Source organism: Centrocercus urophasianus, unplaced genomic scaffold (genome assembly GCF_019232065.1).
Source record: "Centrocercus urophasianus isolate 14NV4802_14NV808 unplaced genomic scaffold, USGS_Curo_1.0 seq_24, whole genome shotgun sequence".
Taxonomy (NCBI): domain Eukaryota; kingdom Metazoa; phylum Chordata; class Aves; order Galliformes; family Phasianidae; genus Centrocercus; species Centrocercus urophasianus.
In genome coordinates this window covers 13,381,420-13,402,199 of record NW_024884800.1, presented here as the reverse complement: position 1 = coordinate 13,402,199, position 20,780 = coordinate 13,381,420, and the positions used below count along the sequence as shown (strand labels likewise).

General features: G+C 40.0%; 1 long non-coding RNA gene across 1 annotated transcript in view; it reads left to right on the top strand.

Annotated features, from left to right (window-relative positions):
* LOC122163719 overlaps positions 1-20,780 on the top strand; it is a 69,962-nt gene that overhangs the window by 1,210 nt on the left and 47,972 nt on the right. Inside the window, exon 2 of the long non-coding RNA XR_006170025.1 lies at positions 19,603-19,669. This is a non-coding gene — a long non-coding RNA (uncharacterized LOC122163719). The remainder of the gene's footprint in view (positions 1-19,602; positions 19,670-20,780) is intronic.

Genomic DNA, 20,780 nt, shown 5'->3' with positions numbered 1-20,780 from the left:
GGAGGGGAACTGGAGAGTTTCTGCTTCTTCACCCCGCAGCAACCCGCCGCCATCTTGGAGCCGTCTCCCCCCACGCAGCGCTTCCGACCCATGGCGGGGGGGCCGGCCGAGCGGCTGGGGGACGTGCGGCGGCCCGCTCCGCCTCCTGCCGGGCCCGCTCCGCCTGCAACGGGGAGGGAGGCGGAGAGAAGGGGAAGAATGAATGGGGAGCGGGAGGGAGAAGAAGATGGAGACGGGGAGGGGGGAAGAGAGACAGAGAGAGCTGCGTTAGGGCGAGCGCTGAGCCGCTGCGGGGCGCCGCGGCAATCCTGGTCCCCGTCCCCTCCCGCTGGGCTGCCCCTCTGCCCACGAATGTTTCTTCTTCTGCGGGGAAACTGGAGCGACTCCACCCCCCGTGCTGAAGGAATAAAAATAACCCCCCGGAGCCGAGTTCGGCAGTAGAACGGCCCCCTGGTGCTCCCGCACGCACTGCTGAATAATGCAGGTGACCTCAGGTGCCTCTCGCTTGGCAGGGGATGCGTTCTGTGAGCGGCACGGAGTGCTGGGGAGCCCCTACGGAACGGGACGGCCGAAAGCCGCAGTCCTGTTCACCTCTGAATTTATTGGAATTACAGCCCTGGCATTGCTTTGCCTTCCGGGGGCGGTGGGCACAGGGCTGGCTTTACTCGGCACTGCGCGAAGGAGCTATAGTGCTTAAAAACCTAGGTGTACACTTAGGAAAAAAACAACAACCACAAAGCATCATCATCAGTGCTGTGCAGATGTCTCTGGCATGGGAGGTAGCAGCTGTTTAACACAGAATAGCAACGCTACAACGTGGAGGTAGGCAAGGGAGTGTATGTTAACTGTATAGCAAAATACTGCAGGTTTAGAGAGGCTGCAAGTCGCTATCCAGGCTCAAATACAGCCTACAGAAAGACTTCGTGGTTGCAAACTACTTAGAGATTCAGTTTTCTTTGTTTTGTTGGAAATGAGGAATTAGATGTTGTAAAACGGTCTTTTTTCTTTCTTTTTTCTTTTTCCTTTTCCCCTCTTTCAAGCAACTTTTTTTTTTTTTTTCTTTTTTTTTTTTTAGAAACAAAGGCAGTGTCTTCCCCTTGTGGGATTCATTAGCTTAAAACCAGTTAGCAGTGACACCTTCTGTTGCTTTTGGGAAAATAGTTTCTTCAGGTATTGAATTCTGGCTTTTTCTAAGTCTTTCAACTACGATCTTTAACACAACCATGTATAAAAATATCAATTGCAAAAGCTAATGATGTGGGTAGAATTATGAGTTGCTCACTGTACTGGGACAGAAAACAGTGAGGTTCGGAGTCAGTCTTGGAGCCAGGACTGACAGCCTGTGCAGTATCTGCAGCACCAACCGTGCACAGCTGTCTGGTTAAAGGCTGTACTGCAGTGCCCCTGAATGAAAGGGTAAATTGATTTTATTATTCATTGAAAACACTTTTTCCACTTCTGCAGATGTTCTTAGCGGTATTTGCCTGCACACTTACCAGTAGTTGTGCTCTTATTTTTGCAATGCAATACATACAAGTTTATCTTTTGCTGAGACAGAAGCAAATATGTGAACACAAATGTAGAAATTATTGTTTAGTGGAATCAGGGAGACACAACTCTTTTGTCAGTATCTCAAAGTAGAAAGAACTCTGTAGATTTACAAAACAATTTTCAGAGCTGAGTGGAATTATTCGGGTTATATATGGATAAGAATTTACTCTTTGAATTAGATGACTTTGGTTAACTGTGACGACTGTTTCATTGACCCTTTGCTTCACTTAATGCTCAAGTTCCTTTACTGGTCTTAAGATAAGGAACCTGAGTGCACTGAGTTCCTTCATTTACACAGTACTTTTGTATTCTGCTAACTTCAGCACGTTTTCTCCAGATGATTGATGGGCATCCTGTGCCCCATGTAAAGCCAAACGCACTGAGCGAATTCAGTACAAAAAATTCTTTTAGCAGTACAAGGGGTGTCTACTGTGGTAGTGCAATTACATCAGGGAAGATTAGGTGTGAGGTAGCTCTTCTTTCAGACTGGCTATTAGAACATGAGGTGAACAACAGAGATAAAGTCTGAGTGACTTTAGAATTGTCACCTGTTACAAGTAAGAGATTTCAATTATTTTTTAACTAAAAATCACATCCCATGATTCTTGTTAAGCACTTTTAAGGTCATGGTGATAAGAAAAGTAAAACTGCTTGCAAAAAGGTATTTCTCAGTGGTCCAAAGCTGCTCTGAAAGATCTCCATTAAATGACAAGAACAAAACAGACTGGCTTGTCCAACTGGTCTAGTTCCAAAGGTCCAACCCCTTTGGAATCCGTGATGAAACTGGCACTGACTATAGGGGGAGTCAGGTATTTTTCATATAGGCCAAAAGATGATCAGTGTTCTGAGTGTCTTGTAATGCAATTACAAACAAGAACAATGAGAACAAGGAAACAATGAGCCAAAATTGGGCTGCATTGTAAGCAGCAGTGATATAATCCTTGTCCTATTAGTATCAATTCTTTTAATAGGGACTGTGACAGGTGAGAGATTTAAAAGAGTCCTTAAAATAGCACATTTAGGCTGTGGTTCCACATGCATTTCTGCAGCAGTAGTAATGTTGATTTAAGTAGCTCTACCTCAGCTGATTGTTCTTTTTCCTGTCCCACCCATTCTTCTGTGTTCATGCAGGTGTTCGTGCAGATGTGAGGCAAGAGGATCAAGCTGACAAACAATTATTCTTTTCCCTTTATTGTCTTTCAGTTCTCCCATCTGGTTTATCAGAAGGCGACACAAAAATCTGTGCTGGTCTATTTTGGGGGGACTGTGCAAATCTGAGAGTTACGAGCTCCAGGCAACTTTTCAGTATTGTTGGAAAATGAGAAAGTGCAGCCTAACAGGGCACTGCACATAGTTAGGGGAAAACTGACAGAAATTATACTTCAGTGTTTGAATTTTAAATGCATGTGATAAAGAGCAGTGGAGGAAAGAGATGAATGAGAAAGGAGCCTTGATGCTTTAGTAGTTTATACTTAAGACTGTGGAAAAGTCAGAGTTAGGGATTGAAAGAAAGGGAAATGGAAAGTCCTCTTTTTCAAACATCTCATTTTCCATTTTCTTAGAACTAAAGGAAACATTATACCACCATTTTTTGGTTTTGTTTTTCTTTTCTTCTGTACAGTGCATACAGCCAGAACCTCTATGAAGTTGTTAGCTTTACTGTGGAGGGGAGAAGTCTCTACTTACATTCTCCAAAATTCAGAGGGTAAATTCTATCTTTGTATCTTTCCATCATAACAATCTTTTTTTGGATGGCTCTGCCATGAAACTGGAAGATTTACATGCTGAGAATTCCTTTGGTCTGAGGAGTTCCCACCCATTGTGGAGACTGTCTAGATGACTCTCCCCTTGCACTACAGCCTCCAAGGCATTATGGGTGTAGCTAGGAAAAAAGTGGTTTAGCCTGGTGTGCTTTTTTGCATTATCCCCAAGCTGGTTTATCACACTCTTGAGGCTCATGTGAGTTTTCTTCAGTGTATTCTGCTCGGACAGAATAGTTGCTGTTCTTTAGTAGGCTCACTGTGTCACAGCTGTGCCCATGACAAATTACATGCAGCTCTGTATCTAGGCCAGAAAGTGCTCACCAAATCCAATAAAGCTAACTTGCATGTCTGAGAACAGTAATTGTTCCTACCAGTTAGAGGCCATATCCTGCTATTGTTCCGTATATATTAAGGCCTTATTGAAGTCTCTTCTAAAAAATCTTGTACAAAAGCTCATTTCAGGATGTGATACCAGCCAGCAGACAAAAGGTCCTCGCATGTTGTGTTACTGGAATCCTGTTTCATATCTTGAGCTACGTCATAATTTCACCCTGCTCTGAATCCAGTCTGTGTTATTTTAAAATTAACATTGTTTTACAGACATTTTTCACTCTTATGCAAATATAGTTTGGTCCTTTTACACCATCTGTGCTTGCACTACAAAATTAGGCATAGGTTTGCAAAAAGATCTGAAATGATGTTTATTTATATATCTGGGACTGGACAATCCTCTACCTAGAGGTAAAAACATTATGTTTTAAAAGTGTCAGTGGAATCAGAAAAGTTATTTAATTAAAAAACTAAAGATCAAAGCACTTGAAATAAATGAAAGGTGAAGACGTTGCTTTTTCAGGCAATTCTTTTCACTTAATTTTGTGAGCTGCAGTCTTCCTCAGATATTATGCTAATGCAATATCCTATCCTTTTGAATGCATTTTTCCAGTGCATGGTGATAAAGGAATATGTAGCTTACATAGCTGTATTCACACTATAAATTCACCATGGTTTCATTGAGGTCAGTGGAGTGATTTCTGCTAGCTGATACATTAATAATAAGCCTTAGGACATATTTTTTGACATGGCTGTTTGTAGTTGGTCTTCACAAAATGTTTTCCACTGCTGTGGAGCAACCATGTGTATTAATAGCATTTCTGATTTCTGAACAGTCCAAAGTGCTTGCTCTAATAAATGAATACATTTACAACAATATGTAGGTGTCTCTTTATCCAGGGCAGTCATACAGCCACCCCTACTGAAACCTAGCAACAATCTAACAGGACACTGCAATTGGGGTGTATTAGGAAAGACCGGTACCATTTGTTTCCAAATGAATGAGTAATTTAGGAGGATAAAGTATAATTACTGAGAAATAAAACCTGATCAAAACACCACAATTACATTCTGTGATTCTATGATGAATAACAATTACCTTAAGTATTGATGGTCATAAAGACTCTGTAATACTATACCCCAAAACTCCTGCAACTGTTTTGGTGTCGTGGGAACTGGGAACACTTGAACCTTATCTCTGGAGAAAACCCAACTGGACAACACCAAGAGATTTGACTGACAGCCCTGATCTTTGTACTTTCCATGGGTTTATAGCCCACCCTTTTTCCTGTAAATGGGCAGTTAGTGAAGTTACTGCCTTCTCTAATGCCTTTATTGAGTCAGATGTTAACATTAGATCATTGAGGTAGATGTTTGACAGTAGACCATTTGTTCCAATCTGCTAAGTCAGGCACCACCAGGTAGTGGTGCAAAAGGTAGGCAAATGCACATACCCCTGAGGTAGGACTTGAAAAGTCCACTGCCTGCCCTCCCATGTTAATGCAAACTGGTCTTAGGGTTCCTTAGCAATTGAAATGCTTAAAAATGCATTTGCTAGGTCCAGAACACAATGATATGTTTCTGTTTCCCTACTCAGTGTATCCACGAGGGAGATAATGTTGGATTTGGCTGCATGGATTGGCAACGTGACTTCATTTAGTTCTCTGTAATCTACCACCATTCACTACATACCATCTGATTTGCCCATATGAGGGAGTTTTATGGGCTGTGTGCAGGTCGTGTAATCCCTACTCTCTCCAGCTCCTGCACAGTGTTAGTGATCTCCCACTGCCCACCCAGGAGTCTATATTGTTTTGTATTCATGATCAAGTGCAGCTGCAGCAAACAAATGAGCTCAGTTTTTGCATGGCCCCTTAATATTGCCAGCACCATGCAGATGCTAATACATCTTTCTCTTAGTCTGAACTCTCCCACATTGGCCCGGAGAGTTGGACCCCACAGAATGTCTACCCCCAATATGTATTCTGGAATTGGAATGATAAACACCCTGTACTCCCAGGGTGGGAAGATGCCCAACTCCCAGTTTCAACCATGTCTGGGTTACAGAGATCATCTGTCCCTCAAACCCACCTATCATTTCCTTAGTGCCTGAAAATTTGAGTTGCCATCTATAATCGATGTTTCAGCCTCAGTACCCACTAGTACCATAACATATTCTTTCAGGACCAGTGAGTTGTTATTTCAATTTAGGGCCTCTGGTCCCCTCTAGAGGCCCTAGTCCTGGGGCATTTCAGCTCCCCCGTCACATCATTAGCTAAGCAGTCCCCAAGTCTTCTTCCTCCAGGGGCTTAGCCGCAGCAGCCCAGGCTGCCTGAGGAGGTTTTACCCTTTTTTTGGTGGGACTGTGAAATCCTCTAGATTCCATGTTTTTTGTGAAATCCTTTCTGTAGTCCTAATTCCTTCCCTTTTAGGGGAAGATTGTAATTTGTCAGTTAACTGTCTCCGTAATTGTAATAGGACCTGAGCAGGTTGTTTTTAGATCTTTTTAAATTGAACTCCTGCCCTAATCAGGACATAAAACATTTGTTTTCTTGAGACCCTAATGGGTCCAGATTGGACTACATTAGGGCTGGTGTCCTCAATTATGGTCACAGGTGGACTTCCGACTTCTGCACCACCATTTGGAGATTGCACCTGGCTTGTAGGCACTCTTTCTCCCACAGATCCACCACCAATTGGGTGGCCTGTTGTATTATGGCCAGTAGGATCGTCAGTATGGATACTGAAGTACCATACTGGTGTAGTGGAGCTAGTTGCAAGATGAGAGCTCTCATTCCTGCTGAAAATTTTATCGGATCCATACTTTCAAAAACATTCTCATAGATTACCTTTTTCAGTCCTAATGTAATTTTGTAAGTCTCCTGTAGGTGATCATAAAACTGTGTTTAAATGTATATCATTTTTATTTGGCCATGTTATTTGGCATGAGGCCATCAGGCATTGAATTAATGGATGATTTTCCTCATTGTGTTGGACTTCTGCTTATAATCTTTGTCTGAGGGCAGGGTGAGTAGTAATGGATGCCAGTTTTGAAATTTCTGGTCCATTTTACTACAACACGTTCTGCTATCATGTCCCATAACCAAAGCAGCCAGGCTGGTATACTTTCTTTGGGTTTTTGCCTAAATTGCTGTACTAGATCCATAAGTTTGGCTGTCATGTATGGGTGTGCCATTATATATAATGTAGTTTGGGTGGGGAGGGGCACTGGTTGGGGGGCATCCCCACCAGTCTGTCTTGCATTTTTTTCATGGAGTTACATTTGGTCTCAAAAGGATCAAGTTCAAGTGGAACCTCAAGATCTGACCTTTCAGTTCTTTCATTTATAGAGTCTAGTTAACGTTGGATCCCTCGTTCAGGGTCTCCAGTAGTTTCTGAAGAGATGTTTCAGAACTTTTGTCGGGGAATGATCAGGTCTGGCTTTTTCCTGGTCAGTATTGTGACCTGCCAGTCAGGTTTTTCAACTCAGTCACATAGTAGTTGATTTTCATATGCCAAAGCCTCTTCAGGCACTTTTAATCAATTTAAAGTCATCAGCAGTGGCCACGCCACAGTGGATGTGGCGAACAGCCATTCTCCAGTAATCAGTGTATCTTTGCTGAGGCCTTGAAAATACTCAGCCATGCAGGCCAGGGCTATTTCTACTGTCCCACAGGGGGCCCCATTTTTCAGTTATAGACACAATCCTATGATATGGAGATCCTAAGAATCCTGGAATATGCACTGGCAAGATCTCATTCAAAGGGATGCTCCTTCCCATCCAAACCACCCCATTTCACTACTTACAAATGCAATTTTAGAACTTTTAAGGGACTCGTGATGGGGTAACTTTCAAGGGTTAGATCCCTAGCTGGCTCACCAAGAACGTACAGCAAAAGAAGGCAATGTGAGTACCTTCCAATGGGATATAAGCCCTGTAGAATAATAGACAATAACAAAAATTAAAAATTAGCTCACTTCTTCCGACAACCAGTGATGGCTCAAGAGAAGTTCTATCTAGAGAGATGCACAGTCCTAAATACCACGGTAAAATGAGGATTAAACATGGCATTCTTTGCTTTTACTAATCTGTGATCTACATATGAGAGCAGACATTTCTTTCTTTGCTATTTAATCAAGTATCTAAGGATATTAACACTAGAATAAATTAAGGGCTTTTAATGAACTCTGAAAAGGCAGCAATTTCAAGATGGTCCACATTAATTATTCTTTAATTAAATGCTGTATATTAAGCCTAAGGAAGTGCAGAGATTTGGGTGAAAAAAAGGTGGTAGAAGTCTATAGAAATCAAACTTACTAATAAAGCTTAATCTGTAATAGGACCAGCAGAAAGAAGAAAGAAACAAATGTGCCATACTAGAATCTCTAAAGAAAGAAAAACACATGATTACAGGTAGGAACAGAAAACGACAAACCTGTGATGGAGGGAAGGGCTACAAAATGAGGTAACTGTAGCAGATTGAGATTTTCAGATGATCGTAAAGAGTTAAAAGGGTAAAGCTGAAGTTTGTAAAGGTGATCACAGTCTTGTCTTCTGACTGTACATTCAGTAGCATAAAGCTATGTGTACAAATGCTTGTTGCATTACATGGTTTTTATAGCAGTGTCACAACCTTGCTCTGAACATCTGAATATTGCATTATAGTATACAACATCCAATCATATAAGTGAATGTGAGTAATCAAACCAAAGGCTCATCAACTCTCTCAGATGATGTCCCAGTACTGCATTTTAATACTATCTCTCTACTTTCGAAATCATTAAATCTGATACACCAAGTTTTATTCCCTTTAGTAACATTGTTAGCTTGACTGCCCACTAAACACGAACCCCACGCGGGGATGACTTCACCTTGGTACTGAGCTTTCTTTGCTTCAACTAGCATTACTTATCTTGTTTCAATTAACTTGGCAGGATCTGTGAAAAGGTCTCCTCATTATTGTGAGATATTCTTTCAAGGCATGAAAAATATGCTTGGCAGTACATGGGGATACAGAAATGACTTAAAAGAAATAGCACCTTTTGGCAAATGGAAGCACTTAAAGGCCATATTTCAGTGATAATAATTGTAGTCTATATTTAGGCCCTCTTTAAAACCTAATTCTCTTGTTAAACTACTTATAGACTGCAGACTGTACAACATAGAAGAAATATCTTCACCTTGTTTGTTTGAATTTTACTTCAAACTTCACGGGGCAGTAATCATGTCTTACATATGTTTCAACAGTAAAAATACTGTGTGATTTCTACTTTAGACATATCTGAAAGCAGATAGCTATTTAGAAATTACATTTTAGTGACTTTCACATTGGACAGAAGGAAGGAATTAGATTTAGAATAGCGATGTTAAAGTTTTTAAGAGCTTGTATAATTGAACCTACAAGAGAACCAAGCAAAGTAAGGCTGCAAGAAATGGCCCTGTTTATTGCTGATACATATAGTACACAACACACTGTAATTTCTGCAGCTCTTAGAAAATGAGGGTTCTGTTAGTTCTAATTTATCTTAAATCTCAGTAGTGAACACATTTACAACTTTTTCATGCTGCAGCAGAATTACTAAGTCACAACCTGAAGCAGTGATTGAGCACCTGTTGGGAAGGCAGGGGAGCTCAGCTGCATGCAATGTACTTGAGTGATTGGAAAGGGTGGAGCCTGAATTAACCCTTCCCAGCCCTCATTTAAGGGTTGGCAGGGGGAGGTGAGGGTATTTTGCTGAAGTTTCCTGCCTACCCAAGGCTTTCTAAAGGTGAGCAGCTTTTTTTTTTTTTTTTTTTTTTTTAATTTTATTTTATTTTTTATGTTAGTGCTTATGGCTGTTGCATTTAAGTAAGTCCTTACTTGTTGTAGCCTAGAACCTTGCTGCCTTGCTGTCATTACTGTACTTTCCATTGTGTTAAATATACTTAGGCTTGGTTTTCTTGCTACTGTGAGGCTGGACAGGAGTTTGGATCACAGCTGTTTAATAATCAGTGGCAAAGCTACTAATGGAGGAATTTGGAATGTGCATATATGCATAAAAATATTTTTAAATTCGTATCCAGAAACTGATTTAGGAATCATGTTCTTTAAGAACAGGACATCTATGATCCAATCAGGAAATACAGGATTTGGCAAAATGTGAGTTAAAATGATGTAATAAATAGGACCACTAAATACTGTGATTGAGCTTCAGCCCTGGGTACCTAAGTACTTAACCTTAATACGTATTTAGTGGAGCAGGGATATCTCAGGAGAGAGTGTGCTAGAAGCAGTGACAAATGCTAGCACTAGCAGTCATCAAATGCAGCTGCTTCAGAGCTAGCTGGGCCAGCAGTGGTGCAACCAACCTCGAAGTACAAAGGGTTCTGGTGTTTTTCTTTGCTGGGGAAGCACCAAGAAAGCAGTGCAACCCTACAGAAATGAGCAGCTCTCCCAGCAGAGGCTGAGTGTGTGAGTATTGCCAGGGCAATGGTGGGAAATTGAAGCTGTGGTAACCTGGAACTAATGGTCAGTCACTGAGCACAGCTGCTTCAGAGACAGCTGGGCCAGAACTGGAGTGACTGATTTCAAGGTAGAAGGGATTTTTGTTTGGGTGTGTTTGTTTCTGTTTTTCCTGTGACTCAATTAACAAAGCTCACACTCTGCTTTGATAGGAGTTGTGGGTAGGAAATCATAGGCAGCAGCAAAGTGACACCAATGTCAACTCAAGTCTGTTTCAGAAGGGAACTCAGTCAAGCATGGCCAGGTTATGTCATAAAAGTTTCTTGGAACATGTGGGCTTTGTTGTGATTTGTTTATTTACTTATTATAGCTTTTACATACTGATAGCAGTCCTAACACATTATATTTCTACTGCCAGAAATGCTTGTGCTAAGAGCATTTATTATTTAATTCTATGAACTGGTATAAATCATACTAACAGAAGATATGCTATGGTTGAAAGTGGCATCAATCGTGTTCCTTTGATAGCTATCACTCTTCAGATGAATTTATGGCTGTCAAGAGAAACTTGTACTTCTAGGAAAGTTGCAAACCTGAATCATCCTGGCTATGAAGGCTAAGCCTTGCTCTGTGTAACTCTTGCTGGAAGTGGCTGAGCTGATTTGAATACATTTGGTTTTAAATGCATTCTCTCATTCTGCTACAGCTTATATATCAAGCTGTACATCATGTAGATGTCTGACAATCTTCCTTAGCTTTCTCAGTGACTTCAGTTGTGGAAGCAAAGGAACAAGAAGCTTTTTTGGTAATAACACTGGTTCAGTGCATGTGCCTACTGATGTGTACTTGTGTCATAAGTTCCTATGGGCAACCTGTTTGACGTATATATTAGGCTGGCTTTTTGCAGGACTCTTCTGTTGAGGGATATGTGGCTGTATATATGCCAAATATCAGTCAAGACAGTTATTTTGCTGGACGTGACGGTCTCAAATTCTTACTATCTATGAAGTTAGGCTACCTATATTACCATTTTTTTTACTGAAGTTCCCATTCCAAGTTGCCATGAACTGTACTGCGCTAACATCAGTAAGAAAAGCAGCCACATGAAATGTGATCATAGTTATATTTTACTCCAAGGTCTGAAGCTGTGGTTTGTCATGGGGTGGACTCCATGACCAAGCTAGAAAGTGTGTTTGAGACAAAAGGGTTGTAAAAACAAATTGCAGAGCAGAGAGGTGCACCAAGGGAATGGTTTGAGGATTGTGTGGTTGTGGATCGTGCTGTTCAGTCATAAGAAGGATCACAAAGACTGGAAATACATTGACCAAAACAAAGTTATCTAACATAATAGGACTTTCTAGTCCTCTTTACATAGGTATCCTACTTGGGAAGTAGTCAGAAAAGCTTTTTGGGCTATACAGAGTTCAGAGAAGTATTTGAGAAACCATTAAATAAAGGTGGAACATCTTCCTGCTTCTGAACAAGAATTACCAGAACTTTGTAAGTTGCATAGTGGAAGAATGATTTATGCATTGCTGAATTGCATTACTTTTAATTTTGAAAGTCCACTGGCAGTATCTGAACTCCTGATATTATCTACGTGGCTAGCATTTGAACTTATGTATGGACAGCTAGGGCTGAGCTGGTGGTTCAGAGGGAGAAGAAAAATGCCTGTATTTAAACCCAATAGATGAAAACAGATTGTTCATCAGGAAAAGGAACTGTTTCCTGAATCCTGTAGATTACTGGTTGAAGTATGTGGTTTGATTGCAATTATTGCCATAATGCAGACTTTCAAGTCTTAAAGGCCCCATGAGGGCAATGCAGGAAGCCTATTCTATCTACTGCATACAAAATAAGGGGTATGAACTGTTGTTTTCATACACTGACAAATTCAAAAGCCCAAGGAAATAACAAAAGCCACTCATGGTAACTCTCCTTTGCATTTCTTTCACACTGAAGATAAATCAAAGGTTTAGAGGTTTGTTTGTTCTTGGTTTTGTTCACTACCAGTATACCATGAATTCATTTGTTATGAAGCTTTCAGTGTTTCTGTTTTAAAGCATGTCACATCTTCTGGAAAGATAGTTACTTGTTTATATAGCATTTACTATTAGTGTCTTTGTAATCGCCAATATTTGAGGTAATTGTAATCATAGAATCACAGAATCATTTAAGTTAGAAGGGCTCTTTAATAACCATCTAGTCCAACTCCTTTGCAATGAGCAGGGATGCCTACAGCTACATCAGGTGCTCAGAGCTTGTCTAGCCTGGTCTTGAATATCTTCAAGGGCAGGGCATCTGCCACCTTTCCAGGCAACCTGTGCCAATGCCTCAGCATGCTTAATGTAAAAAACAAACAAACAAAAAAAAAACAAACAAACAACAAACAAAACCTCCTTCCTATCCAATCTAAATCTGTTCTTTTAGTTTGAAACCATTTTCCCCTTGTCCTATAACAACAGACCCTGCTGTCACTCAGTTTTCTGTTCATTACCAATATGTTAGCTGGTCATTTTGTTATTCCAACTTTTAATTTGCTAGGTAAAGCCAAGGTGGCCTGTTGCAAAGCTCTTCTGTAAAAGAAGGGCATAAACTCCAAGACACTTGCAGAGAACTGTAAATTAGTTACTTCTGAAAAGTTAGGCAGCTGTGCTTACTAAGTCGCCTTCTAGAAACTTAAGAAAGGAAGTGTGTTAGAATGGGTATGCCCAAAATCATAGGAATCCTACTTCTCAGTAGGAAGGGAAAAACTTATAGAAGATTTGCTTTATTTTTGAAGGAAACAGATGCAATTGAGAGGGTATTTGAATAATTGATATTGAGATTAAAGCCTTGGTTTCAGGGTGTGCTTGCAGTAAGTCTTGATTTGAATTATCTTACTTTGTGATATTTCTCTTGCAGCATACAGCAAACTATATTTGTTCAAAATCTTATGAAACAGTAATTATAGTAAGTAAAGGCAATTGGCAGTGATTGAAATGCTAATAATACATTGCATTTCAAACATTCATTTAAAGTGACCTCAGCCTGTTATTTTACTGCTAGGAAAAAACCTCTTTCAAATCAAATTTGTCTACCACTGAGATGTCCTTATAGTATGCACTAGCCAGATTAGAGCTAATTGCTAATAATTCATTTGCCAGAAGGTTTTCTATTATCAGCTTTGTTTATGTAAAGTGCAGGTTGAAAAATAGTTCTGTTTCTTGCAAACAGCTGTGCAAATTTCATCTGCTTTTATTGGATGTCATCATCTAGAAATGATGTGTTATTGCCCTCATAGTGGGGGGAAAGCAAATATAATACAGGATTCCAAAAACACTTTGAATGTTAGTAGGCAGAATATATTTATATTTGTTAAGCCTATAATATATAATCTTTGTGTTCTGCCTACGAATAAACATTTGCCATAAAAATTTGTGCTGGGAAAGGTATAAAGCTGAAGGTGGTATGCATGCACTGAGTATTTAAATGTAAGCATGAATAGAAGTGTTACCTTTTTCATTTTTTACTTTTGCATTACACCATCTTGTGTCCCAGTGCTCTTTGCTGCTCTGATTGAGGATGACAACTCAGAGCTGGGTTCTGTAGGAAAACATCTACATCCACTGCCTCTCTACACCTGTGTTAAATAATGTAAAATTGCATCATTGTTTAGCTCTTGTGATGATGTGCTCTGACATTTCCAAGAGATTGAATTATACAGTTTCTTCTAGAGCTATTCCTTTTAGCTGCTTTTTCTAAAATGGTATTTTTTGTAACATAGTTCATTGATTCTCAGTTGTATTTGTTCAAAAGTATGGAGGCCTTATTTTAAGATAAGTGACGCTTTTACTTAAAATTTTAAAAGGGAAAAAAAAAAAATGAAAGCCCCTTCATGAAGTGCAGGTTACTTTGTGGCATTTGGACAGGAATCCTTCCTTTTCCAGCTGTATTGTTCTCTTCAGTTCTAGGGAACTTTCAATATGCCGCTCATAGGCAACAGACAAGATGAGGAGAATGCAATTAGTTCTTCAGCCCCTGTAGTTTAACTATCTGATGAATATAGTTCCTAAACTTCAAATATACAGATATCAGTACCTCTGTTGACATACAAATGCATTTGAAGTTCTTACTTATGAGCTTGCACGTAGCTGCCTGTGTTCTGGTGGCATAGGAGACTGTAGTTTTCCTTTGTAGTGACCTTGCTCTGATTCTAAAGCACTGAAAATGCAGTGCAATTTTTATATTTCAGTCACTGCAAGAGAACCTTAAAATCCAAATAGCTTATTTCAGTATTCTGCCTGGAAACATTTGCTCTGCTTCTTATTTGGCATGTTTTTACTGATCTTCCCTCTCTACCCGTGACAATTAAATACAAAATATTAGATCATGTTGTTTCAGGCAATGGGATACATGGTTTTTATTTATTAAAACTCTAATTACACTGCCTCTTTTTTAGTAAAAAATCTTGAGGCCATAGCCTTTCCTCCTCCAGAGGTAGCTTTTTTGGTTGATTTCCTTTTTTTTTTTTTTTTTTTTCCCCCTGTTGTTCTACAGAAGTGATTTGTTAGGATTTGGTGCAGACTCTTCAAAATCAATGCTGATGATAGCGGGCTTTGGATTGAGGTGTCAGGGCTGGGAGAATGCATTCCTTCTTGGGTTTAAATTTTCCTTAAAAGGAAGGAGGCCTATCCCAGATACTCGTAGGCGAGTGATTCTCAACGCACAAAAAGTTTACTGTCAATATGAGAAGAACAAATGCAGTATGGGGACCTCCACATCTTTCCATTTTTTTTTGCTCTGTTGGGACAGGTGTGGTGAGGTAGATGCAGGATCCCAGTTTCCTCCCCTGCAGAAATTGCCTGTTGGCAGTTCTCCAGCAGCGTAAGGCTGCTCTGTGCTGCCCACATGGTGCAGGTAAGGTAGGTCTGGCACCTGCCTGAGCAGAGATCTGGGACCCCTCCCTGCAGGTGCTGTGGGGAAGGGCTGCAGGAGGGCAGGCGTCTGCCTGCTGCTCAGTGTCCTTCATTCTCAAGTGCTGTCGGGTCTGTCTGGCCCAAAACAGTGCTGCATGTCTGTGTCTGAGCAAACTTTGCTGCCTAACTGCTGCTTGACTGGAAAGATAAAAATAATCCCTGGCATAAATCAATTTCATTCTGCCTCAGGATATATTTTAAATACCTTCTCCTGGGTGTTCTTCCCTCTTTGTAAAAGCAGCAAGTTCACTTTCTGGGCTTCACACTCTAACTGTAGAAAATGGTTAATGAGGGGCTCTGCCACTGGGGGTAGAGATGTCACTGCAGGAGGATACTGCAGCAGCCACCAGAACACAGTGACAGGAGACAGACAGGCCTAGCGAGTCTCTTGAGTATTTCCTAAGATTGTAGGGCCAAAGCGTTTCCAAGAAAGGTGTAGCAGGACCTTTCCTAAGGGAAGTAAGGGAGATAATAATCACTGTTTGTCTCCATTCAGAAACCCACTTGAAGATGCGTGGGGTTACAGATGTGAATGTTGTCCCGTGGGTATCCTCTCTACACATACGGTGGGGCTTTATTCTTCTTGTTTGGTGTATTTTAAAGAATAGCCAATAAGTTTGGGCTAAAATCTTCATCAGAGTTGACACTATGGGTGGTGAAAAACTACTACTAAGACCTGGCTTGTGTGATCAAAACAGCTAATAAGGGTTTGCAATGTGAAGAGGCAAGAAATGAGCAAAAAGAGAGGGGAAGGGTGTGCTGTCAGTGCGGCTTTACAGATGGAGAAGGGGCCAAGCCTTGATTCTGCGAAGTATGGAGGCAGAACCTGATTTTTAGCATTTCTAAATGTGTACATTTGAACATATTCTGTTTGATCCTGGCAATGCTTTGTGCCTACGCACTTCTAATTTTAACTGTTCTCTTTTTTTTTTTTTTTATACTATAAAAGAGGGCGACTTTTATAGGCTCTTTTCACATTGCTTTATTTAAAGCAGTGCAGCATCCGTATTCTCAGCACAACAGCAGATTTTCAGTTTGTGCACAGGTATGTGCTTTGTTGCTGTTTTCCTTTGCCAAGTGAACATGCAGCTATTCAGCATGCATCTAGCACTGAGAGAAACAAGCAGCAGCTTTGCCTGGTTGTATGTTTTCCAGTACAGAGTAACAGGGTTATTATGTGGCTCCAAAGTAGAAGCCTTAGCCTAGAAGTGATATTTCGCTGGCACTGGACTGAAAACACAGGTGTAATCCATTGTAAAATTGGCAGGACTATTTCTGGATGTCTGTGTTATTCAGTTTTCATATCAAAACCCCCTTCCAGCAAAAGGGGAGCACGGGGGTGACACCTTCCCATAGGACAACCTTTAAGGCAAGTTCTAACAGTCAAGAAGGAAATAATTAAAAACAGTACATTGGTGCTGCTTGCCTTTGTCCGATGTCTTGGTGGTAGTTTGAATTTAATGACGGGGTTCTGAGAGGCTTAATCTTCACGTATGCCTCCACGCGCTCTAGTGGCAGAACCTCGCAGTGCCGTTTAGGCAGTGGAGCTCAGGCTATTTGCTTTCTGCGTGAAGCAATAGTGACAGTGGATGAAAATAGTTGATAGCTATTGAATGCAACCTAGCAGTTCCCAAAACTACCGTTCAAGCTGTAAACTTTTGTATAACTCGTATTTCTTTAAACGTTTTCAAATATAAAGTGCTGATTCAGGGATTTCACCTGCCTGCTTTGGTCAGTGTTGAAGAACACACCCGCCCTGCACCTAACCAGCCATTGAAGTATGGGTGCAGCATGTATGCGATACATCAAAGTCAAGAGCAGCAATTATCCACAAGTCCTTGGCACTTGTCCTGTAATGGTAATGGATACAGAGCCTGGGCAACCTCATCCTTTAACCAACCATCATTAAATGGTAAATCAATAACTGCATCAAAAGATGTATTTATAGCTAAGCTCCAGACCTAGTGGTTTTGCTTATCACATTAATCATAAATAATTCACTGTTTCTTCTCAGAAGACATAATGGGCCACTTATATGCTTCAGTTGTTTTCATTTTTCCCCTTCACAGAGTTGCTCTGTGGCAAAATCCATCACTAATAAAGTAATAAGGTAAAGTACTGAAATATATGCTTTATCATCACTGCAATTATAAAAATAGCCCTAACTATAAGTATTTTTTCCAGGATCAGGAACTGCTGTAGTACTCTTATTTTGCCTGTGGGCTATTACTGTCCCTCTGGCTTTGCTGCTGTTACTGTTTGTGTTGCAGTAGGGTGGAGTATATTCTTGTTTTTGATTGCATATTGTTATGCTTTACTTTGCTCAACCACTGAGCAACTTTCAAGTCTTGCTTTCTGGTTATCAGGATATCAAAGAGTAATGTAGATGACTGCAGAACTGCCTCTTGCTGCTCTGCCTCTGAGGCTTTTCAATTTCATTTTTTTAAGAACTTTTTATATGGGCTTTTATATGGGCTACTTTCAATGGCATTATATCTAAAGTTCTATCCAAATGCAAATAGTTTTGTGGAAAAAATGCTCTTTTCTCAGCTCCTAAGAGCTATTTGCTTTGGATTTAAGAGTAGTTTTTAAGCTAGTGTAACTCCTTCCTTTTGTCTGGAAAGACACTAACCCAAAATTACAACTACACTGAACAAGCAAATATCGTATTGAAGTCAATGGGAATATTGCCACTGAATTCAACCTTGGTTATTTTTGCATTCTTATTTGAACTGTCTTTTAAAATAGCATTTTCAGACACTATATATAACATCTGTAGTTATGTCATACACTTCTGTAATTATTAGGGATCAGATCAGCATTAGAGTTCTTATTTCTTGTCCTGTTGCCAGGCTTCACAAGGACACAAGCTGGGAGTTAGACTGAAGCTCTGAATTCTCTTTCCTTATGGATGGGCAGACAAGGCACATTCAATTCCAGGCATCTGTTATACATTCATACACATCTACATGTTGCCTGATTGGGGTAATACAGTTTTTTCTCACTGCACTTTAGTGACATAATTAGAAATGGAATAGCATTTACCATTCCCTGAGATCTGTGCTGTCTAGAGAACCGTGCTCCAGGATGACATAACTGAGAGGGCCTGAATTTGAAGAACAATTCACTGCCCAGTAATTAAAGGCAGTGCCATTCAATATACAGTACCCTGTACTGTACTGCTTTACATTGCTGTCTGTTCTTTTGGACTGGAATAATGCAAACAATGAGGAAGGCAAGGGAAAAAAAATGAGAACGATGGCTGAATGAGCATACAGAGAATACCGTCTTGACAAAGTTCAGTGGCTGCACCCATTGGAGCAGCAGTAGTCAGCCTAATGCCTGGGCCTTGTAGAGCTGCTGCATGGAGATCATCTCCAGCATTCACTGATGCAATAATCACTGCTGAACTAATCGACTTTTGATGCTCCATCTTTCTGTTTTGAACTGATGTCAGATGAGTGTATATTTTTGCATCTACTTCAGGCTGACATTAAAAATTAACGAACATCTGAGTATTGCATGTCAATGTCTTAAAAGTCCCTTGAGGGCATTCCTTAAGGGGAAGGAGCCTTTTTCTGAGACAGAAGGGACCATACTCAGAGCAGAGGAGTCACAGTGTAGAATAATTTCAGTGGAGAACAAAAAATACGTAACCAAGCTTATAACTCAACTGCTATTTTATGATCTCAGCTGAGGGTTTACATCCTCTGCAGTGAAGTGAATATGATTGTCCTGCACTCAGAAACAGGTCAGATTCCAAAATAATACAACTCTTTTTCACTACCAGATTAATAACCAGCAGATTCTTCCTTTTGGTACAAATTTTACTAACCACATTACCTATTATTTCTAAAGTTGGGAAATGAAGCTTTCTTCTTTTTCCTAGGATGGTGAAGAACTTATTTAAAAGCATCAACAGAAAGATATTTGAGACTGTGAGAATCCAAGCTTTATATGGCTATGGTTCCTTTCTTTTACTTCAAGTTACTAATCTTAGGATGCTTATTTTGGAAGTCTTAAATAATTCCTCCTTCTACTTAAACAGTTTAGTTGCCTTGATGGAAAAGACAAGTCTGTGTTAAAATTCAGGAGATACATTATAAAAAATACACCGGGGTTATGAGGGACGTCAGTGTATTGTAACCTAAAAACTGTGAAATGCCTCATTTATATTCCCACAATTCTGTAAAGTCACTAGACAGACAAACACATTATGCAGATAGCGGACTGGAGACAGAGGTTATGTGATGCCCAAGGCCATTCAATGAGTCAAGCTGAGCCAGGGTGAAGTTCCCATTTTAGTGTGCCTATTAATAATACCAGCACAGACAAACTGCATGAAAGAACTAAATTTGAGGTTTGTGGGAGGTCAGCCTGTTCTGCAGGGCTGAAATATTATCTGTTTATATCTAACTCTAAAGTGGTTAACTAGATATGAATATGACTAGATCACTGTCATATCTGAAAGACTTCACATACTTGATAGTAATAATCTGAGGCATTTGTCCTCTGCAGAGAAAATGATTTCATTTGAATCCTTTTTTTTGCTTGCAGATTTTGAGGTCAGCTGAACACTGTCTGGCATCAAGAAAGGCACGGTCACATCATGAAATGTTCAGGGGTAAGTGTGAGACAGTGTTAGGAAGAGCAGAACTTTAGCTGCATTTGCTTTTTCTTTTTAAAAGTGATGTTTACATTTATTAAAGCATTGCTTTGTTCAGATATTACACTGAATTTGTACACTTCAGTTTCAGATAAAGCTGGTGGCTTTAATCTCTTATAGATGGTAAAGGAGGTGATATTACATAGTGAGAAATAAGAATTGGGTTCTGCATGTGTCCTTCATATAAATTGGTGATTTGTCTTATTGGCTGGGGCTTCAACTTTCAGGAATGAATTCCACTTTCAGGTGCCTTTCATAATGATTCTCCATATGATTTCTTCCCTGATCATCTCAAGTAGTGAAGCCAAAGTCACTCAAGAATCTGTAAGATTAGAGAAATACTCAGTGGAGCTGACTGAAGAAGGGTTGACAGAGATGAGGGAAAAAGTAAGGAGTCTGTTGCAGCTGTGCTTAACTGGAGCCAGTGTTTAGAAAGGCAGAAGATGGCACTGTAACAATCCATCTTGCTGACTGCAGAGTACTGTCACTGAATTCACAAGCCTTTAATTTAAGCCTTTTAACAGACAATAGTCTGTTTTCCCAAATAGTTTTAAGCAATATTCTTTTTAAATGATTTAACTAAGTCTTTATACAGGTAACACTTTAAAGTATTTAGCTTACCTATTTCAACAGTTTTATTTCACAGCAGTAAATTATTTTAAATGTCAGAGATCTAGTTGCTTCATCCAGTGGATTTATCTTTTGCACCTAGTTAAAATTGCCCAGTAACTGCAGATGAACTGTTTCTTGTCACTGTTGTTTTATGTAGCCTTGGACATGCCATCTTTAAATGTATCTCTTTGATATATTGTACTCACTATTGCTGCTGTGGGAGCTCACTGCCTTAAAATCTCAAGATAATATAAACACTTCAATATTGTGAAACTTGCAGTGACTGATTCCAATTTTAGGGATGGAATTTCAGTCATTAATCTTGCAAGGATATCTTGCAAAATTTAATTTATAAATGACAGCCATCCATTTCTAAAGGCTAACTGCAAAATAAAAGCTACTTAGAGCATTTTCTTGTTGGTATCATAGCTTGTGGAAAAGACCTCTAAAGTGCAGC